The 17,980-nt window shown below is 43.3% G+C and overlaps 1 protein-coding gene and 1 long non-coding RNA gene across 2 annotated transcripts in view; one reads left to right on the top strand and one right to left on the bottom strand.

The window, feature by feature from the left end:
• Nucleotides 1–17,980, top strand: part of SACS (sacsin molecular chaperone) — a 79,916-nt gene that overhangs the window by 19,717 nt on the left and 42,219 nt on the right. The gene's annotated exons all lie outside the window — the stretch shown is intronic.
• LOC118883982 lies at nucleotides 1,340–17,886 on the bottom strand. The gene is made up of 5 exons (XR_005017156.1): nucleotides 17,213–17,886; nucleotides 12,916–13,086; nucleotides 7,826–7,888; nucleotides 4,138–4,222; nucleotides 1,340–2,524 (listed from the first exon to the last, which is right to left on the bottom strand). It is a non-coding gene; the product is annotated as an uncharacterized LOC118883982 (long non-coding RNA).

Genomic DNA, 17,980 nt, shown 5'->3' with positions numbered 1-17,980 from the left:
TGTCTTGCTTGACTGTTTTCCTTTCTTTCTGCGTTTTCTCACTTCTCTGATTAAATTTACTCTTTGGAACTCGGGGAAGGCCTAGGAGGCTATAGTTTTTCTACAGACAAGAGGCAGGCAGAGGACTTGGTGGGGGTGGTCTGTTCTGGGAAGACCCCACAGAGTTCTGCTCGCTACAGAAGCTCTGTCCTTAAAGTCATTCATTCAACTAACACGTGTTGGGCATTTATTATGCCTGGTCTTTAGAATATGGAAGGGAATGAAATGGATGTAGATACCGACTTTTGTGACTTTTCCTTTCTAACAGAGGGAGACAGTACACAGTAAACATAATACATAATTAAATTATATGGTACCTCATACAATGGAACAAAAGGACCAGTGGGCATGAAAAGGAGGTGGGAGTCCGATGGGGTGTCGTAGGAACGTGTGTCACAGTTTTAAATAGGATGCTCAGGAAAGACCTCTTGGAGATGAAATTTGAGCAAACACTTGAAGGAGGTGAGTGAATTAGTCATAAGCTATTTAGGGGAAGAATGTTCCAGACAGGGGAGCACGTGCAGATCCCGTAGGTGGGCGCTGCTTGGCACGTTCTAAGAACAGGGAGGAGACTGGTGTGCTGGTGGGGAGGGACTGAGGGCCAGGGAGTCGAAGTCATGGTTGAAGAGGAAGCCATGAAGGAGATGGGGACCCACTGCAGGGAGTGACACGGTCTGACTTACTTTGTAAAAGGGTCCCTCTAGCTGCTGTGGGGAGGGCAGGGGTAGAGGCGGGGAAACCCATTATGGTTTGCTGTCACAACCCAGGTGAGAGATGACGGCAGTTCTGGCCAGGAGGGCTGTGTGTAAGAGGCCCTTACCTGATGGCTCTATGCTGGTTCATGTGTCAGTCTGTCCAGGGAGGCTGGGAGAATGTCCTGACCACCTGGCAGTGTCGGAATGTCATTTAAGATGAATGTCGACAACCTGATGAGGATCTTTCCAACAACCATCGGTTCCCTAATTCTCCAGTACCTCCTGGGTGTCCAGCAATTCAAGTTGATTCCAACATTAACTACCCAGAGTTAGCACAGACCCCACAGTTACAGGCTTAGTCCTGCGGGATCGCCTTCACTTGAGGTGCCAGCAGGGACGGAATTCCCAGGCTACCCCCACTACAAATTCAGGGATTCCCAGGACCCCTGCCCTCAGGTTCAATAATTCACTAGACTGACTCAGAACCCAGAAAGCTCTTTACTTATGACTACAGTTTATTATAAAGAATACAACTCAGGAACAGCTCATGGCAGAGATGCATAGGTCAAGATTTGGGGGCAGCAGGTGTGCAGAGCTCCCGGGCCCTCTCCAGGTGCACGTCCCGTCCCAGCACCTTCATGTGCTTACCAGCCTGGAAACTCCTGCAGCTTGGTGGTTGTTCCAGAGTTCCCAGCTAAGTGTCATCATGTTGGCGTGATTGATTAAATCATTGGCTGTTGGTGGTTGAAGTCAATCTCTAGTCTATCTCCCCTCCCTGGAGATCAGAACGGGTCAGAAAGTTCCTACCCTCTAATCATGTGGTTGGTTCCTGGGGTGACCAACTCCCCTCCCCACCCCCATCTGAGGCTACCTGGGGGCCCTGCCATCAGCATACAGAAAACACTCTTATCACTCAGGAAATTCCAAGAGTTTTAGGAGCTCTGTGCCAGGATCCAGAGGCAAAGACCAAATATTTATTTCCTATTATCCCATAATCAAAGTAACAAAGATTCAGATGAGAGAGCAGAGTCCAGTCTTCAGGAGAGCAGGCAGATAAGCTGAGTCCAATTGTATGAAAACTAAGCCCAGACAGGGAAGAGCAGGTGTGCAGGAGAGGGCGAAGCAAACCTGCCAGCCCTGACTTCTGATGGAGTCATGGATTTGGTGGCAGTAACCCCGGAATAGAGCCAGGGACATAGAGTCCAAAGAAAGAACAGTGGATTAGCAATTATTCCGCACCTCCTAGGTTTCAATAGCTTGTGAGTATAAATAAGGTCAATTAATATTTACACCCATGTCTCCATGGCTCCAGATCTTCACCTGTTGGTAAGACATTAACCTCCATGCTCTTCTTGTTGGCTTAAATTCTTCCCCAGCTACTTCTGGGTGTCCTCAGGGTGGTGGCATCTCCTATGGGCCCAGGAACGAATTTGCTCACGTTCTTTCCACGTGAGCCTCTTGGTCAAGGGCACTTGTCATGACCCCTGCAGCTGGTGCCTCAGTAAGACTTGATCCCAACGGACTCCCTTGGGACCAAAGTGACTGCAACCTGTGGATGGTAGGTCGGGAAGAGGAATGGCTTCTCCTCAAGCCCGTGCTGATTTTGTTTCCTAGGAAAGAGGCAGTGCTGCATGGACTTATTCCCATTCAGTATTTCATGGCACTGGTTCTTCACCTTCTGTCCTCATAGGCTCCACACCGGTCCTTCGTGTGTGGCCAGAGAGGGGAGGCTGGTTCCCATCCTGTCCCTTCTAGGTCTTCTCTTTCCTCTCTTCCTTAGACACCTACCTCTGCATCCAAACACAACAAAACCAACTCAACAAACACCCTCCCAGCTCCTTTAAGAGAAAACAAATTGTGTAATGGGGAGAGTATAAACTTTTGAGCCAGACATAACTTGGTTTGAATCCCATTTACTAGTCATGGAGCCTTGAGTAAGTTACTTCTTTTCATAATATGGGGAAAATAATGCCTATAATAATGTTAGATCAGAGACTGTGAATGTAAGACACTTGTGTAGTACCTGATGTGGAAAAGGGCACCATTGCTCTCATCCCTCCATCCTCCAGAAACCGGCACTGATGGCTCACCCACAGTCCAGAGCATCTGTCATCACGCAGGTGCCCCAGGAACGGTGCTGCCACCACCATCCCAGCCTAATGAGCAGTTGCAAACCCGTCTTTCTTGTCCTTCTTGGTTGGTGGTGGGGATTTATGGCCAGAGGCCCAGAGCAGCGTGGAGAGTGGGCCCATGGGGCAAAGGGAAAGTATTGGTGTATGTGGAGGGGTGCTTGGGCTTTCACCTTCCTTACCAGGAATTGACAGAAATCGTATGCTTGGCCTTGGTACCCCTCTACCTTGTGATAAAAATTTTATCATGAGAAATTTCAGGCATCCACAGAAGTAGGGGGAACTATTACAATGAACATCCATATAGCCAATGGGCAGATTCAGTGATGATTGAAATCCACCACATTTGTTCATGACCCTCTTTTTCTTTGTGTCAGGGTGTTAAAGCAAACCCTAGACGTCTTATTTTTCCCTGGTCTTTGTGGCAGGGCCCTGAGTGTACATCTGTGTCGGGGGGCACTTCTTAAACTGCAGGGTGGTCCTCTGAGGAGCCCCAAGGGCTGCTCCGCTCCAGGCAGGTTCCTCTCAGGGAAGGAGGGACTCGTGTGCGGAGCCGGGGCAAGTTCGGTGCGGTCCCCAGAAGGCACAGATGGGAGAAGAGGAACAGTCACAGCCATAGAAACACATGTGTTATTTAACATTCATGGCTGTCAGAATCATTGCCCTTTAGACACTGCTTAGGAAGGTCCCCTTCGCTGAAAAATCAACTGATAGCTTTTTCTTCAGAATAATAGAAAGTTAACTTATTACCCAGCATGAAACAGGATTTTAAATTATCTCATTTACTGAATCTCCTGGGGAGGGGTGCTCGGGGAAGGAATCTCATATAGAAGTGATAGCATAGAGTCAAATCGACTCAAGATGATTTTTTTAAATTAAGCAGTAGGCAAAACGATTTATATGTGAAAATTTAATATAAATGGTTCTCATTTCTAGTCTGTTATGATTGAAAGCAGTAGCCGTCGAAAAACAGTACAGAAACAAAACGCTAATTCTTTTCAGAGGCAAACTCCATCTGAAAGCTACAGCACCTCCTAGACCAAGTAAACAGATGCTGCAGAAAAAGCCCTCAAAGAGTGAGTAGAAAAAAACAAAATCCCTAGAACAATCGTAGAAAATATAAAAGACAGAAAAGCTGTATAAAAGTGATTGCATATGATTGTGCCATCTGGCATAAGAAGGCACAGCCAAACCATTTGACATTCTGACGTAAGGTTAAGTCGCTACCTGCTCCCCACTGCCCACAAAAGGGAAAACAACGAAAAGGAACTGACCGTTCTCACGTTGCAAGAAAGTGGTGGCTGAATGCAGAGTCCCGAATGAATGGATTTCAGACAGTATTTAATTTGTTCCTTTCACCTGCATGGAGAAAGATGAAGGCAAATGTGTTTTTTAAAAGACAATGGGGCTTCCCTGGTGGCGCAGTGGTTGAGAATCTGCCTGCCAATGCAGGGGACACGGGTTCGAGCCCTGGTCCTGGAAGATCCCACATGCCGCGGAGCAACTGGGCCCGTGAGCCACAACTACTGAGCCTGCGCGTCTGGAGCCTGTGCTCTGCAACAAGAGAGGCCGTGATAGTGAGAGGCCCGCGCAGCGCGATGAAGAGTGGCCCCCACTTGCCGCAAGTAGAGAAAGCCCTCGCACAGAAACGAAGACCCAACACAGCCAAAAAAAAAAAAAAAAAAAAAGACAATGATGTACTACAGACCCATCATACATGTTTACCATACCTTTATTTTTAACTAGGGAGGGCTTAGCTTAGAGCTTCAGTCGAGCCCCAGAAGGAGAGGAGAGAAGGTTTGCAAGGAGGACGCATGTCTTGCAGATATCGTGTTAAGTACGGAGGAGGCAACTGATGGCTTCTCTGTCCGCTGCTCACAGCCACTGAAAAAGGCAAACACTGGGAGGGTCATCTCTGTGTCTGCACTTTACTAATAGTACCTCGTCATCATATTCTTTGGATCCATAGGTCGTGTTACAATAAGAGATGATTAAGAACCCTTGTTCCCTATTCTGGAACAGGAAATTGTGACCATACATTTTTAGAGTAAATACCATGAATGTTACCCAGTTTACTTACAGTTATTTAGTGAAGGCTGCTCAAAGGGTTAGGTTAGGATTAGCCCATTCTTTCAATTGAGAGCGTGGATTCTCCCTGGATTGCCTCGTCTTAACCTTCTGCGTCCACTCAGTTGACTGGTTAAGCCATGCCTAGCTATTGGTGCTTTTTTTTCCACTTTAACGTCTTTAAAACAGAATGTCCAGGGAAATGTGCCAAAAAGGTACAACGATGTGAGCATGGCTGCAGGGCTCTGGGAGGATGCTCAGGAAGGAGGGGCTGGGGCAAGGCAGGAGAGGTGATCCTGTCTCTGAAGCCTTTGAACTTGAAGCACTGAGTGTTGTTATGCTGGGGAAAGGCTCAGTCGTGCTTCGTTATAGATCAACTCGGTGGCAACAGGAAGGATTAGTCGGAGGGGAAACGATTTGGGGCAGTAAGAAGAGCTGGGACCCTGACCTAGTGGTCTGAGTAAAAGAGGGTAAGGACCTGAACCAACAGGAACAGACGGAGGGAATGGATTCAAAAGGTGTTGATAGGACTGAGCACTTCGACACGGTGGCCGATTGGGTGTGTAAGGAGAGGGTTTGCAGACAATGACCAGCATTTCCTTCTTGGAATATTTGTTTTGCATCTATAATATCTTTAGATTATTTAACCAAAAAGGGAAAATATTTAGAAAACAAGAAAGTGACCAAAGGCTTACAAGACAAACACACATATAACTTTCGTTGCTAAGGACATTAAATATGTGTTTTCTGAACTACATTCAATTGCCCTTAATAGTTTTCCACTGATGAGTTTTTTTTTTTAATTAATTAATTAATTAATTAATTTATGGCTGTGTTGGGTCTTCGTTTCTGTGCGAGGGCTTTCTCCAGTTGCGGCGAGTGGGGGCCACTCTTCATTGTGGTGCGCGGGCCTCTCACTATCGTGGCCTCTCCTGTTGCGGAGCACAGGCTCCAGACGCGCAAGCTCAGTAGTTGTGGCTCACGGGCCTAGTTGCTCCGCGGCATGTGGGATCTTCCCAGTCCAGGGCTTGAACCCGTGTCCCCTGCATTAACAGGCAGATTCTCAACCACTGCGCCACCAGGGAAGCCCCACTGATGAGTTTTTAATGTAAATTACTTAGCCATTATAGTTATAAAGATTATGGAAATAGTGAACAATCATACAGTTTGTTTAGATTTAGATTTGGGTGAATTCTGAAAGAAAAACTGTACATTTGAATATTATTCTACCCTTTCCCTATTTAAAAATTTTGTCCCTGCTGCTTCAGAAATATTCATTTTTAGAAGCAGTCAGTAAATAGACATCTTTTTCCATTTTATAACTATCTAATTTATCCAATAAAATCCTATCAAGAGAAAATTTGAAATGGTTCGGGAAATGAGCAAAAATGTAGGATTTTAACAGATGAAGCATCTGTTCAATTGCAGTAATCATGTAAAATTCAGTCATTTTGGTTTTTTATGGATTCATTCCCAATTCTCCTTAAAAAGCTCTCTTGACCTATTTCTAACTAGCATTTCCTTTGTGTCCCCTCCAGTAGTGGTTGCCTGCCAACTACTATCATTGTTCTCCAAACAGCAAATGCATGAAGCCGTTCATGAACCCTTCCGTGTGAGGAAGGCTGTAGCATGCTCCTATTTTTAAATAAAGCAAAGGGAAAAAACAGAACATTGTTTTTCACAAATTCACAGATCTGTAATTTTGTGGACACAGTTTCTGTGATTCATATTTTCAAGTTATTGTTGCACTGACTCTGCACAGAGATAAAACAATGGTCAGCTTTTGAAGTGATCATTCATTGACATTATTACTCCAAGTCCAGATATTTAGACATTAGATAAATAAGAACATGTTTTTTTATTTTTAAAAATCTTTAATGAATGTAAGCAAGAAATGTTAAAAATAAAATATGACAAAATAAAAAAGATTCCATTTTTCATAAATAAACTCATTTCTCAAATACTTCTGATCCAAAGGATGTTAGTTTAATCAAATCATGGTCTAGGGATTCTATCTGAGACACTGCTTAACAGCTAAACACAGGTGAGTGTATTTTTACACAAGTAACTCAATTGGCTATAATTAACTGAACAGAACTAGTGAATTGTAAAATCTCACCCTTTTTGCTGTCTATATCTATATAGACATGTAGATATGTCTATATCTCTATTCTGTAATTCATGCTTATATATCACATTTATTTACTTATTTATCTTTAATTTTTATTGAACTGTGGTTGATTTACAATGTTGTGTTAGTTTCAGGTGTACAGCAAAGTGAATCGGTTATGCATATACATATATCCACCCTTTTTTAGATTCTTTTCCCATATAGGCCATTACAGAGTACTGAGTAGAGTTCCCTGTGCTATACAGTATGTCCTTATTAGTTATCTATTTTATATATAGCAGTGTGTATATGTCAATCCCAATCTCCCAGTTTATTCCTCCCGCCCTTTTCCCCCGGTAACCATAGGTTTGTTTTCCACATCTGTGACTCTATTTCTGTTTTGTAAATAAGTTCATTTGTACAGTTTTTTTAGATTCCACATATAAGTGGTATCGTATGATATTTGTCTTTGTCTGACTTACCATATTCATTCAAAAGTGTTTTCCAGCACGTGTGTGAGGGCTTTTGTGCTGCTTACATCCAGCCAGACTATAAAATTGCCATGTGCTTGAAAATACAAGACTGTAATTAGCTCTTAGGAGAGATTTTAGGGCACTTTTATCCCTAAAGCATGCTGACTGTGTGAGATTTTTAGAATCTCAAGCAAAGTGTTTCCCCTTTACTTCAATTCTGGGGAGCAGCATAGAATAAGGAAATTGAATGGAAACCTGGGTTCCAGTCTTGACACTTGGCATTTGCAAGTAAATCTTAGACAAATTACTTACCATCTCTGGGTCCTGAATCCTGATTTATAAATGTGGTTGATAATGTCTTCTTTGTAGATTTACCTGGGAATTAAATATGACAGTGGGTGTGAAAGATTCAGCATGTGGTTGGTGATAAATGAATACAAATGAGTATTATTCTAATTGGTGGAATATTTTTCCTTAGAGTGAACCCCAAATCTGTCTCTGGAGCCACAGAAATTTTTATACATGAAAACCATTCTCTTATTTGAACAGTGTAACATGTACCCTGGAGTCATGTTTTCCCCAGGATAAACATCTCTATTAGCACCAATAACAACCCCATATGGGGGTATGGACAGGGTATGGGTTTGCACGGAGTGGGGTTAGATCTTGGCCCTGTGTGTGGTCTGGGGAAATTATAACCTTTCTGAATCTCTTTTATTAAAAAATCTGTAAAATAGAAATAAAAATGCCTCATAGAATTTTAGTGAAGATTAAATTAGAAGTGTTGGGTGCCCAGTAAGTGTTTCATTATGGCAGGTATTATTATTATGTGTGGTTTTGAATTTCTCACCATCCCAATGACTGCTTTAAGTGAACAGTGGTCTCTGTGATACGATTTCAGAGGCAGTTGGGTGACTCACCTTCCCAAACTCTGAACCTAGTGCCCACACAGCAACAGAAATATCCTTGAGAGAGAGGAATAGGCTGCATTGCCTTCCTGCTGGAAGAAGCAAGTGGGGATCAGAGGAGACAGTGCCATGGCATTGAGAGGGATACGTCTTGTTGAGAGTTACCCCGTGTGCGTGGTCTTCTCCAAAGAAGGTTTAAAGAGACGGAAAGAAAAATAAATTCTATTTCTAAACACGCACAGACACAGGGAAATGCACCTGAAGGGAATCCCAGGGCCACTTTGGAGTGGGACTCCTCGTGAGCAGGAGGGATGTGCCTGGCAGGGAAGCAGGTCCATGACGGTGTGAAGGATGGAGCTGATGGGAGCTGACCTTGGGAAAGCTTGGGAGTAAAGACAATGAAGGAGGAAAAGGAAGAACCAGATCTCAGTCCAGACACAGAATCAACCAGGAGGGCAGTCTCTTTCCTGACGGGGACTTGAGGCTGCAGTGCTCATCCAAGAAAACCTTTAATGGAAGACAACGCCGTGACACTCAGGAGCTTTCCTTTATTTTAGCACTTTCCCTTTCATATTGAAATGATGTTTGTGTATCATTTCAGTCTTTGAGCTCCTTATGGGCACTGGGGTCGTTATTGACAGCATCATTGGTCTTTGATTTCTGGGCACCCAGCGGAGTGCCTGAATGTAGGATGGGCACAGGTCACGCTTACTGAACTCAGCAGAGCTGGGGAAGCAGTAGATCAAAGTGCAGAGTGCATCAGGAGAGGAGGTGAAGTTCAGATCCAGATGTTGAAGAGTACCCAAGACACCACTGGCCTGCTGCATGGTTTTTCTGGCATTGGCCTTGACTGTTCAGGTGCCAGAGCCACAGAGGAGGGCGATGGGGAGGATGAGGGTGAGAAGAAGAGTGTGGAGGCCGCCCTCTCGTGATGCCTGCCTGCGTGCCATTTCCATGAGCTGGCGCACCCCCAGACAGAGGCGGGAACTGTGCTCCTTTATCAGGATGCCAGCACCCAGCGAGCGCATCGTGGTCGTCACGCATTTTTATTGTATGAATAAATGCGACCCTCCCAGGTCAGCGACAGCCCTTTTCACCTCACCGTAACCCTGAGGAAGGGTCGTAACAGGTGAGGAAGTGAGCTCGGAGTGGTGACATCCCTCCCATGGAAAGGCGTGAGAGCGGGGCTGCAGGGGGCGTCGGGTCTGACCATCAGTTCACCTCCACACAAGGGGTGGAGGATGGAGACAGGTGGAAAGTGAAGAAAAGCAACTTGTGTAAATAGAGGACAAAACAGAAGGAAAATTATTAACTTCCTAAAAGAAAAGCACAATATCAATAGCTGGAAGAAACAGAAAAAAGGAAGAAGTGTATTAGAGTGTATTATGGTATTCGTTGCTCATACCATTTCCTTTTTTTCATGTTCAATTTAGTCAATTTTATGATGGAGTGTTTTATAGGTTTATGTCGTAAGTTTCCTACCATTGTGTCTAGGGCCGAGACTCCATTAAAACACTCTAATTATTAGCATGCAGTACATTTATTTTAATGTACATACTGCTATAGTTAGCTCACTCTATCTCTGTATTTTCTATAAAGTGTTCCAAGAGAGGATGTTTAATCAAGGTCGTCATAAATGGAAGAGGAATTCAGAAACCACACGTGGTTTTGTTATGCCCTGAAATGGCTAATATGGCTCAAGATGTGTCACCTTTACAAAATCTGAGGGCCTGAGTCACTTTTTTCCTATCTAATGCAAAGTTCTTTCAGATTACCCCATTGCTGTATATAACCATGACTACACTTAAGGCCCTTCCTGGTTAATTTTGCTTTGGCAAAGCTATATTAGAATAATCTAGGATTTTTGGCAACCAAACAGCTACCTCGCATTCACATTAACAATAGATTCAAAAGCATCATGTAAAGTCTATACAATCCTATTTTGTCAAAACTTTTACAGCAGTTTAGGGAATTCATAGTCCCTCTTTGGAAGGAGGAAAGGGAGGATTGTTCATTCAGAAACGTGACATCATTTCTCAGTTCTTTAGTTCCATGTTTAATGGAACTAAAAATAAAAGTTAAGGCACCGTCTCCTCTATCTCCATTTTCCTTCCTTGTGTGGAAGGGAAGAATAAGTGAGAATCTGAGATGATCATTCAGGCTTCCTGGGCCACCCTTACTCCCATCCTGAATGGGGTTTAAAGAGCCTTGCTGGATTTCTTTCACCTGTTGGCTAGGAACCATATGCTCAAGTGGATTCTCACTCATGTGAAAATGCTGAGTCTAGAACCTCACCTTCAAGTTAAATGGATAATACATTAAAAAAAAAAAAAATGGGAAAAGCTAGCGTCTAGGAGCTATGTTAAAAATGAGCATCTTTATAAAATAAATAAGCCATGGGGATTTAAGGTACAGCATGGTGACTACAGTTAATAATACTGTATTGTATATTTGAAAGCTGCTAAGAGTAGATCTTAAAAGTTCTCATCACAAGAAAAAAATTGTAACTATGTGTAGTGATAGATGTTAACTAGACGTATTGCGGTGATCATTTTGCAATATATACAAATAGCCGATCATTATGTTGTACACCTGAAACTAATATTACATGTCACTTATACCTCAGAGAAACAAACAGAGGCATGGACTAAAATCTAATGCCTCCATTAAACAAAATTAATTTTGCTTAAATGCCAAAAAACAAAAATGAATATTAACATATTGTGTGCTAACTCCAGTTATTTTTCTTACCTGCATCAGATTGATTTATTTTCTGTCTCCATTCATCAAATATTTTGTAGTTACTAACATCAGATAAACATGGAGATAGAAAGATGAGTAAGGCAATATTTCATAACTCAAGTCACCAAAGATGATCTTATGAGGAAGTCAGACTTGCGATGATTTAGAATAATTTCACTGAGGAATATACAGGATGCTGTGGGATCATGTAGCAAAGAAACCCTATCCTGTTTGAGATCATACATGTTGGTAACATGACTGCATAGATTCAGTTTTCCCAAGACAGTTTTTTTCTCTGTAGTTGATTCATTCTTATTTGATCACATGAGTTTGGATGGCCAAAATGAACAGGCTTAGTAATCATTTCAAGGGTGAATAAATAATTAAAATAGATTTTAGCTCTTTAGCACTTTTCATACATAGATATTGGAGAGGGAAGCATACATTTCCTCCACTTGGAATGTTAAGTAGATAACTAGTTGGGGCTAACAATGGCATCTTAGTGAAGTACACAGGTTTTCTTTTAGAGCAACATAGAGGGATCCAGAGGAGAGAGAGACAGAGAGAGAAGCAGAATAGAGAGAAAGAAGTTTGTACCATACCAAGTCTAATCTGAGATAAACTCATGATTGTTCCATTTTCCTTGTACGCTGAGCTGAGCCTCAGTTACTTTCAATCACAAGAGTTCTAGCTGATACAACATTAGGACATTATCATTAACTAAATTCCAGACTTTATTTTTATTCACTAGTTATCCACTAGTATCATTTTCCATTCCAGGATCCAATCCAGAATACCATACTATATTTGCTGAGCTTTTAAAGAACACTATAAAATATGTCAAAAGCATTCAGGGATAAGGTATCATAGTCAAATTATTATTATTAATCCTGCCCTTATCCAGGCTCTCAGGTTCCTTTTAATCACAGCAATATGAGATTTCAGTGCCAAATTCTTTGACGTTCTTTGTCAAAGTTATAAGCAAATATATACAATTACAAATAAAATCAAAGTTATTTCAAAAAAAAAAAAAAAAGTTAAGGCACCGTGTCTCCATTGGCACAGAGAAGGGAAGTTCTTTCACTTGTTTGGCTTGTTGTATTGAACGTGGCTTGCCAGCTAAGCTCTGCCTTTCTGGTTGAAGCCCAGATCCTCCGTGCAAAGGATCACTCTGCATAAGGCCTTGATGGTGGAGTTGTGGGGTCCACGGGGTAAGTCATCTAGAAAGTGGGCACCAGGCTCGCAGCCATGGTGCCCTGTGAGGCATCAGGCTTCCCAGCGAAGGATACTTGGGGTGCATCTGAAGGAGGAGTGGACATCGGGGAAGGAAGGGGAATACAGGCAGAGACCACATGAGAGAGCTGGGGAGTTAATTTCATGAGGCTGCAGCAGAGCCCGGAGGGTAGGTGGGAGCGGGGGGAGAGTAAATTGGGGTGAGGGCGGGGAGTGAGAGATGAGCGTGACAAGTAGAACTTCAATGTCCTTCTAAGGAGTTTGTATTTCGTTCTGTTCCTGTATGTACTTGAGGGCAAAGATGTCAGTTCCGACCATTCTGGAAAAAGACCTAGAGCATCTTAAGAAGACGGTTAAATAGACAAACCACTGGACTCACCAGAAAAGTCAAAGTAGCCACATTCACAAATGTTTGTGCCCAGAGGGACTCTACACACTGTGGTACAGGGAATGCCTTTGCCTTCGCATCAACTACAATGTTATTATTTTTAGATATAATTCGCATACCATAAAATTCACCTTTTAAAGGGTCCAACTCAGTGTTTTTAGGATATTCACCGGCAGTGGAGGCTGTGGCGGGCAGAGGGCAGGTGCTGGACGCCCCAGGAAAGCATGGAGACAAAACGAGTGGAAACCAGCAAGCCTGACTCAGGACGGTGGACTCCCCATGCTTCTTCAAGGTCAGGCGATCTGATGGAAAGCAGAAACGGGGGGAGGTTTATCAAACACAGAGGCAAGGAAGAGAAAGGGTGACCTCAGTCACCTGCCAGGCCCATAGGGCTCAGGTCCACCCAGCCAAGTAGGAACAGACCACCTTCCTTCCTTTCCTGTCTCAGGGCTTTGGCCTGTGTGGGCTCAATCGCAGCTGACTATTTGGGGGAACAAGGAGAGAGGAGAACCCCCCCCAACCCCTTCCCTCTAGGAAGGCTCTGACCACCCGCCTTAGTGTGGGGTGGTGATAGCTTCAGTGAGGAGAAAACTGACCTTCGAATGAGGATTGAAGGTTGAATTTTTATGTAATGATTTTGGCTGAACTTATTCCAATCATAGAATTGAAATAAAGTGACCTCAGGACTGCCATTATATTAGAGTGAGCAAAAAAGTCATAGGATCTGCCCAAATTCCCATCCCAAGGCCAAGAAAGATTACTTGCACACAATATCACCCCTCCCCCATCCTTCAGAAAAATGTACCTTGATATGTTACTACACAACATCTTTTAAAATCTTATCAGTTGCACTGTTTTCTAATATTTCTGCAGATTATTTAAACATCATTTTGCCATGTAGATTAGAGCAATGCTGTAGGCTGATCCGGTGATCACGCACAAATCCCTACTATCTTGCTGGAACCTACTATGGAGGCTTGAAAAGCTAAATAAACTTGTGGAAACTCCATATCCAGAAAGTTCCAAAAAGCAAAACTTGAATTTGCCATGAGCCGGCAACTATTTACAGAGCATTTACATTGTAGTAGGCATTATACGTAACCTGTAGATGATTTAAAGTACACAGATGTGTGTAGGTTATATGCAGATATTATGCCCTTTTATATAAGGGACTTGAGCATCCAAGGATTTTGGAAACCACGGGGGTCCTGGAACCAATCCCCCCTCCCTCCTGCTCCTCATACCGAGAGACAACTGTGTTCACTTTCCTTGCCTTCCTCGCAGCTATGGGGTGGCCATGTGATAAAGTTCTGGCTAATGAGAGAGAAATAGAAGTCTGCTGGGAAAATCCTTCTTTTCCCATAAAACAGACAGGACGGGTGTCTTCCCTTATCCTGGGACACAGACTTTTATGGTTGGCAGGGTGGCCTGAGAAGACTCTGAGAAGGTTGATTGGTGCTAAACTGTGATGAGCCTTGTATGCCACGCTGAATAACTTGACCCTGGATCCTACAAATTCTTGTAGGTTTTGGAGCAAAGAACTAAGTCAACAGTGGCCTCCCTGTCGTCAGATCCTATAGGCACTTCAGCTACTTGGCATTGCTGATGCCCTTCTTGAAGCTTTTTACTTAATCTCACGGATACGATTTTTCCCTTGGTTTTGTTCCTAGTTTAAGTCTTGTCTCCTTAAGTCACCCTCAGTTCTGCTGCCTGAGGAATCTTTGTAAAATGTAGCTATGATCGCCTAACCTGATTAAAATCTGAAAGGGGTTCCCCATCCCCTCCAGTCACTCCGTATGTGGCATAGAGACTTCATGACCGCGTGGTCATATTTTTTACGCTCCAGCACGAATTTTGCCCTCTGACCTTTTCGTAGGGAACTATTAGAAGTTCCTCAGCTTTATTGCTATTTTTGACTCCATGATTTGCAGGTGCTGTTTTCTCTCCCTTAGAGATCTTTTTCCTCTCCATTTTGTTTATGGTTTTACTTATTCTTTAGGACTTCACTGAATGGCATGCCCACAATATCCTCATCTTTTTATTTCCAAGCTAAACAGCCTTGTGCTGACTCATGAAACAAAGGAATAATGATTTGTTATACTTTTGTCTTTGAGTAAGTGGAGAACATTTTCCAGAAGGGGCTAGTTAATTGTTTCCCTCTGATCAAAGACATGCTATCAGGCGCATTCCAGTTTGTAAAATCACAAAGCATTGTTTCAGGGGAAGTTAACCTGAGCCTGGAGCTATGCTTCTAAACTGCAGTGTGAGGCTGCAAATGGACCAGAATAAAAATTTAAGAATTTTTACACTGGATTGGACTGGCATTTTGATGATTACCCTGGATAGGATTTTCAGTTACTAAAATGTGTCCACGTTAGGGACAGGAAGATTTTCATCATCTAATAGTGATGGGGACGCTGGGGCCCATGCAATGCCAGATACGTCATCCAGGGAAAGAGAAAGAAAGCACCAGGGCAAGTTAAAACAGGGGTCATGAGAAGGAATAACATTGTTCTCTGCGTCCTGCTGAATCCAGCTTGTCCAATAAAACAGCTTCATTTGCCCGTCTCTATAACTGAAACAGGCTCAGAGGGTGGTCCCATGACCCCCTCCTATCTTACTGATTTGGACTCGTTCTAAATGAAAGGACTAAAGCTTTGACTTCTTGCTGTTCTGCATTTGATAATAGGTTCCTACAGAATGAATATAAGGCTCAGCTTAACATTTCTTAGAGTACATTTTGCAAATTTCCTTCTTATCATACATACTGGTGACGTTTCATGAACAGATATTCAACAGTTACGAAGTTTGTGCACTTTTGAAAAATTAAAATACCCATACTTATTAAAAATTAAACTACCATACTTATTCATTGGGTTAAGTAGCCTAAGATATTTCTTCTCAATGGAAAGTTAGGCAGTTAATAGAAATGAGATTTACACAGTGATAAAAACATTGAAAAATACTATGTGTTCATGGTATAATTACCATCATATTAAAAACCCTTAAATTTATGGCCATGTATAAAATTGTTGTTTGTATTAAGGTTGGTGTTAGAATTATGAATAATGTTTGAGTTTCCACTTTTCTGTATTTTCCAGATATTTATTCATTCCTTCTTTTCCCTCTCTCCTTCTTTTCCTCCCTCTCTTCCTTCCCTCCCTCCCTCAGTCCTTCCTTCCTTTCTTTGTATATATTTACTGAGCACCTATTCTGTGTTAGGACCTCTTCCAGGCCCCGGGAAGCCACCAGTAACAGGAGACACTAATTCCAAATCTGAGTTTGTGTCGGGTTGGGGCATGTATCAGAGAGAGAACTGGAAGAGGGGGAAGAATTAGGCAGCGACACCAAGTGCGGGTGAAAGAGGAAGGGAATGTGAGCTGCACCAGCTCTCTGCCCCCTTTGTAAGTTCTCTCTGGAGAAGCTCACCTTCCTGTGTTTCACCCAGGCCTCTGCTCCCTGTCACTTCTTAGGAAGAAGTTCTGCGACCACCCGAGTGCCTTTCCTGTCCCATCTTGCACAGCCCCAACGCCCTCCCCTCACTTAAACAGAACTGGCTGACCTCATAGCGTGAATTTATGTATCCTCTGTCCACTTGTTTACTATTGTCTTCTTCCTCAAAATGTAAGCATGAGATAGGGACTCTGTTTTGTTCATTGCTGTATTCCTGCAATTTAGAAGTGTGTGCATCTAGGACACAGGAGAGGCTTAACAAATATCAACAGAGTGATTAAAAGAATGATTCCCTAATCTATATCCTTAGCTTTGACACCTCGCCTGAGTTCCAGATTTGCATGCCCCACGCTGACCAACCCTTTAAAGGATATCCTGAGTGTACTTTGAACTCCAGGTGTTCGAAGATTTTCGTGATCAGCCTCCTTCCCCAGCCAAATCTGCTTCACTTCTTGTGAAATCCTCTCCCTTCAGGTCACTTCTTTGTCTCTCGAGTCTTCACTCTGCACCTTTGTTCCTTTGCCACTACACCCTGTTTGCCTGGCTCCTTAAGGAAATCAGAGATCTGAGGGTTATCAAAGAATTGAGGTGTGAAAGATTTGTCCTGGCACTAATGCACTTGCTTGTATGGCCTCGTCTGATTGAAGAAGTGAACGTTCATCCGTTAGGGTTTTCTTCCCTGATCTTTATATTGAATTTGCGTGTTCTCCTGTAATTGATTGAACATGCTTACTTGTTCCAAGTAGGGAAAAACCTGCATGACTTATAGCAACTTCACTTTTAAATACGGTTGGAAGGAAGGAATGGAACAGCTGTAAGGGTGTTTTGTATCTTTATTACTGATAGTGAGTTCTGAGTAATATTTTCTGTGGAGGAGGGGGTAAAATTGAAAAACAGTATTTAATACCATTTTTGGGGTCAACACTAAAATTTAATTCTATTAAGGGTATTTAAACAAGAAGCACACAAGTTTACCTGTTCACGACAGAGCCTTTGAGTTGCCTGAGTAGACGTTGCCTTTTTTTTTCCGCAATGTGTCTCTTCCACACCTCCGAGAGACGTTAGCCGGAAGAAAGGACTGACATGTTCTTAAGTGTCAACAAGCCACGTACACTTTCAAATTACAAGGCAACGTTAGTCACTCTGGGGCGATTCCATCAACTCTGAGACTCCTGCTTCTGATTACAAGCTTGCAGGTGTGATGGGAAACGGGCCACAACAACAGAAGACAGTATTGCCAAAATAAGTTGCATATGTTTTAACGCGTCATAGGATACGCTCGCGTGCATTCTCATCTATCACTTTCCTGCTGGCAGTCCTCACTCCATCAGGAAACCGAATCATCGATCCTCCTCTTGTACCTTAAAAACAAAGAGGAAACGAATCCGCGGAGACACTGTTCTGCGGCCGCCTCGTTCCCCGCTGGTGTCCGAGAGGCCACCGTCAACCTCATTTGGAGATGCTTCCAAAGACTCAAATCACTACGGCTGAAGGAGGCGTAGGCCCTGCAGGTCTAGTTCTGCATGTCCTGGCACTTTTGAACTCGGTCAAGGAAAACACAAGTCCTCTGTAAACCTGCGTCCCCCGTTTCCAGCGAAGTGTTGCAGGCGGTCCCTGCCTGGCATTGTCGCAGACGGAGGGCGGGCGGGCGGTGGCGAGGCCTGAGGGAGGGACGGGGCCAGGCAGCTTCTCAACTACAGATCCGGGTAGGGTGGAGCCTGTAGGCGGGGCGAGTCCTGATGG

This window comes from Balaenoptera musculus, chromosome 18 (assembly GCF_009873245.2).
Source record: "Balaenoptera musculus isolate JJ_BM4_2016_0621 chromosome 18, mBalMus1.pri.v3, whole genome shotgun sequence".
NCBI lineage: Eukaryota > Metazoa > Chordata > Mammalia > Artiodactyla > Balaenopteridae > Balaenoptera > Balaenoptera musculus.
The sequence above is the reverse complement of the archived record's forward strand: the minus strand, read 5'-3'. Positions and strand labels throughout refer to the sequence as shown.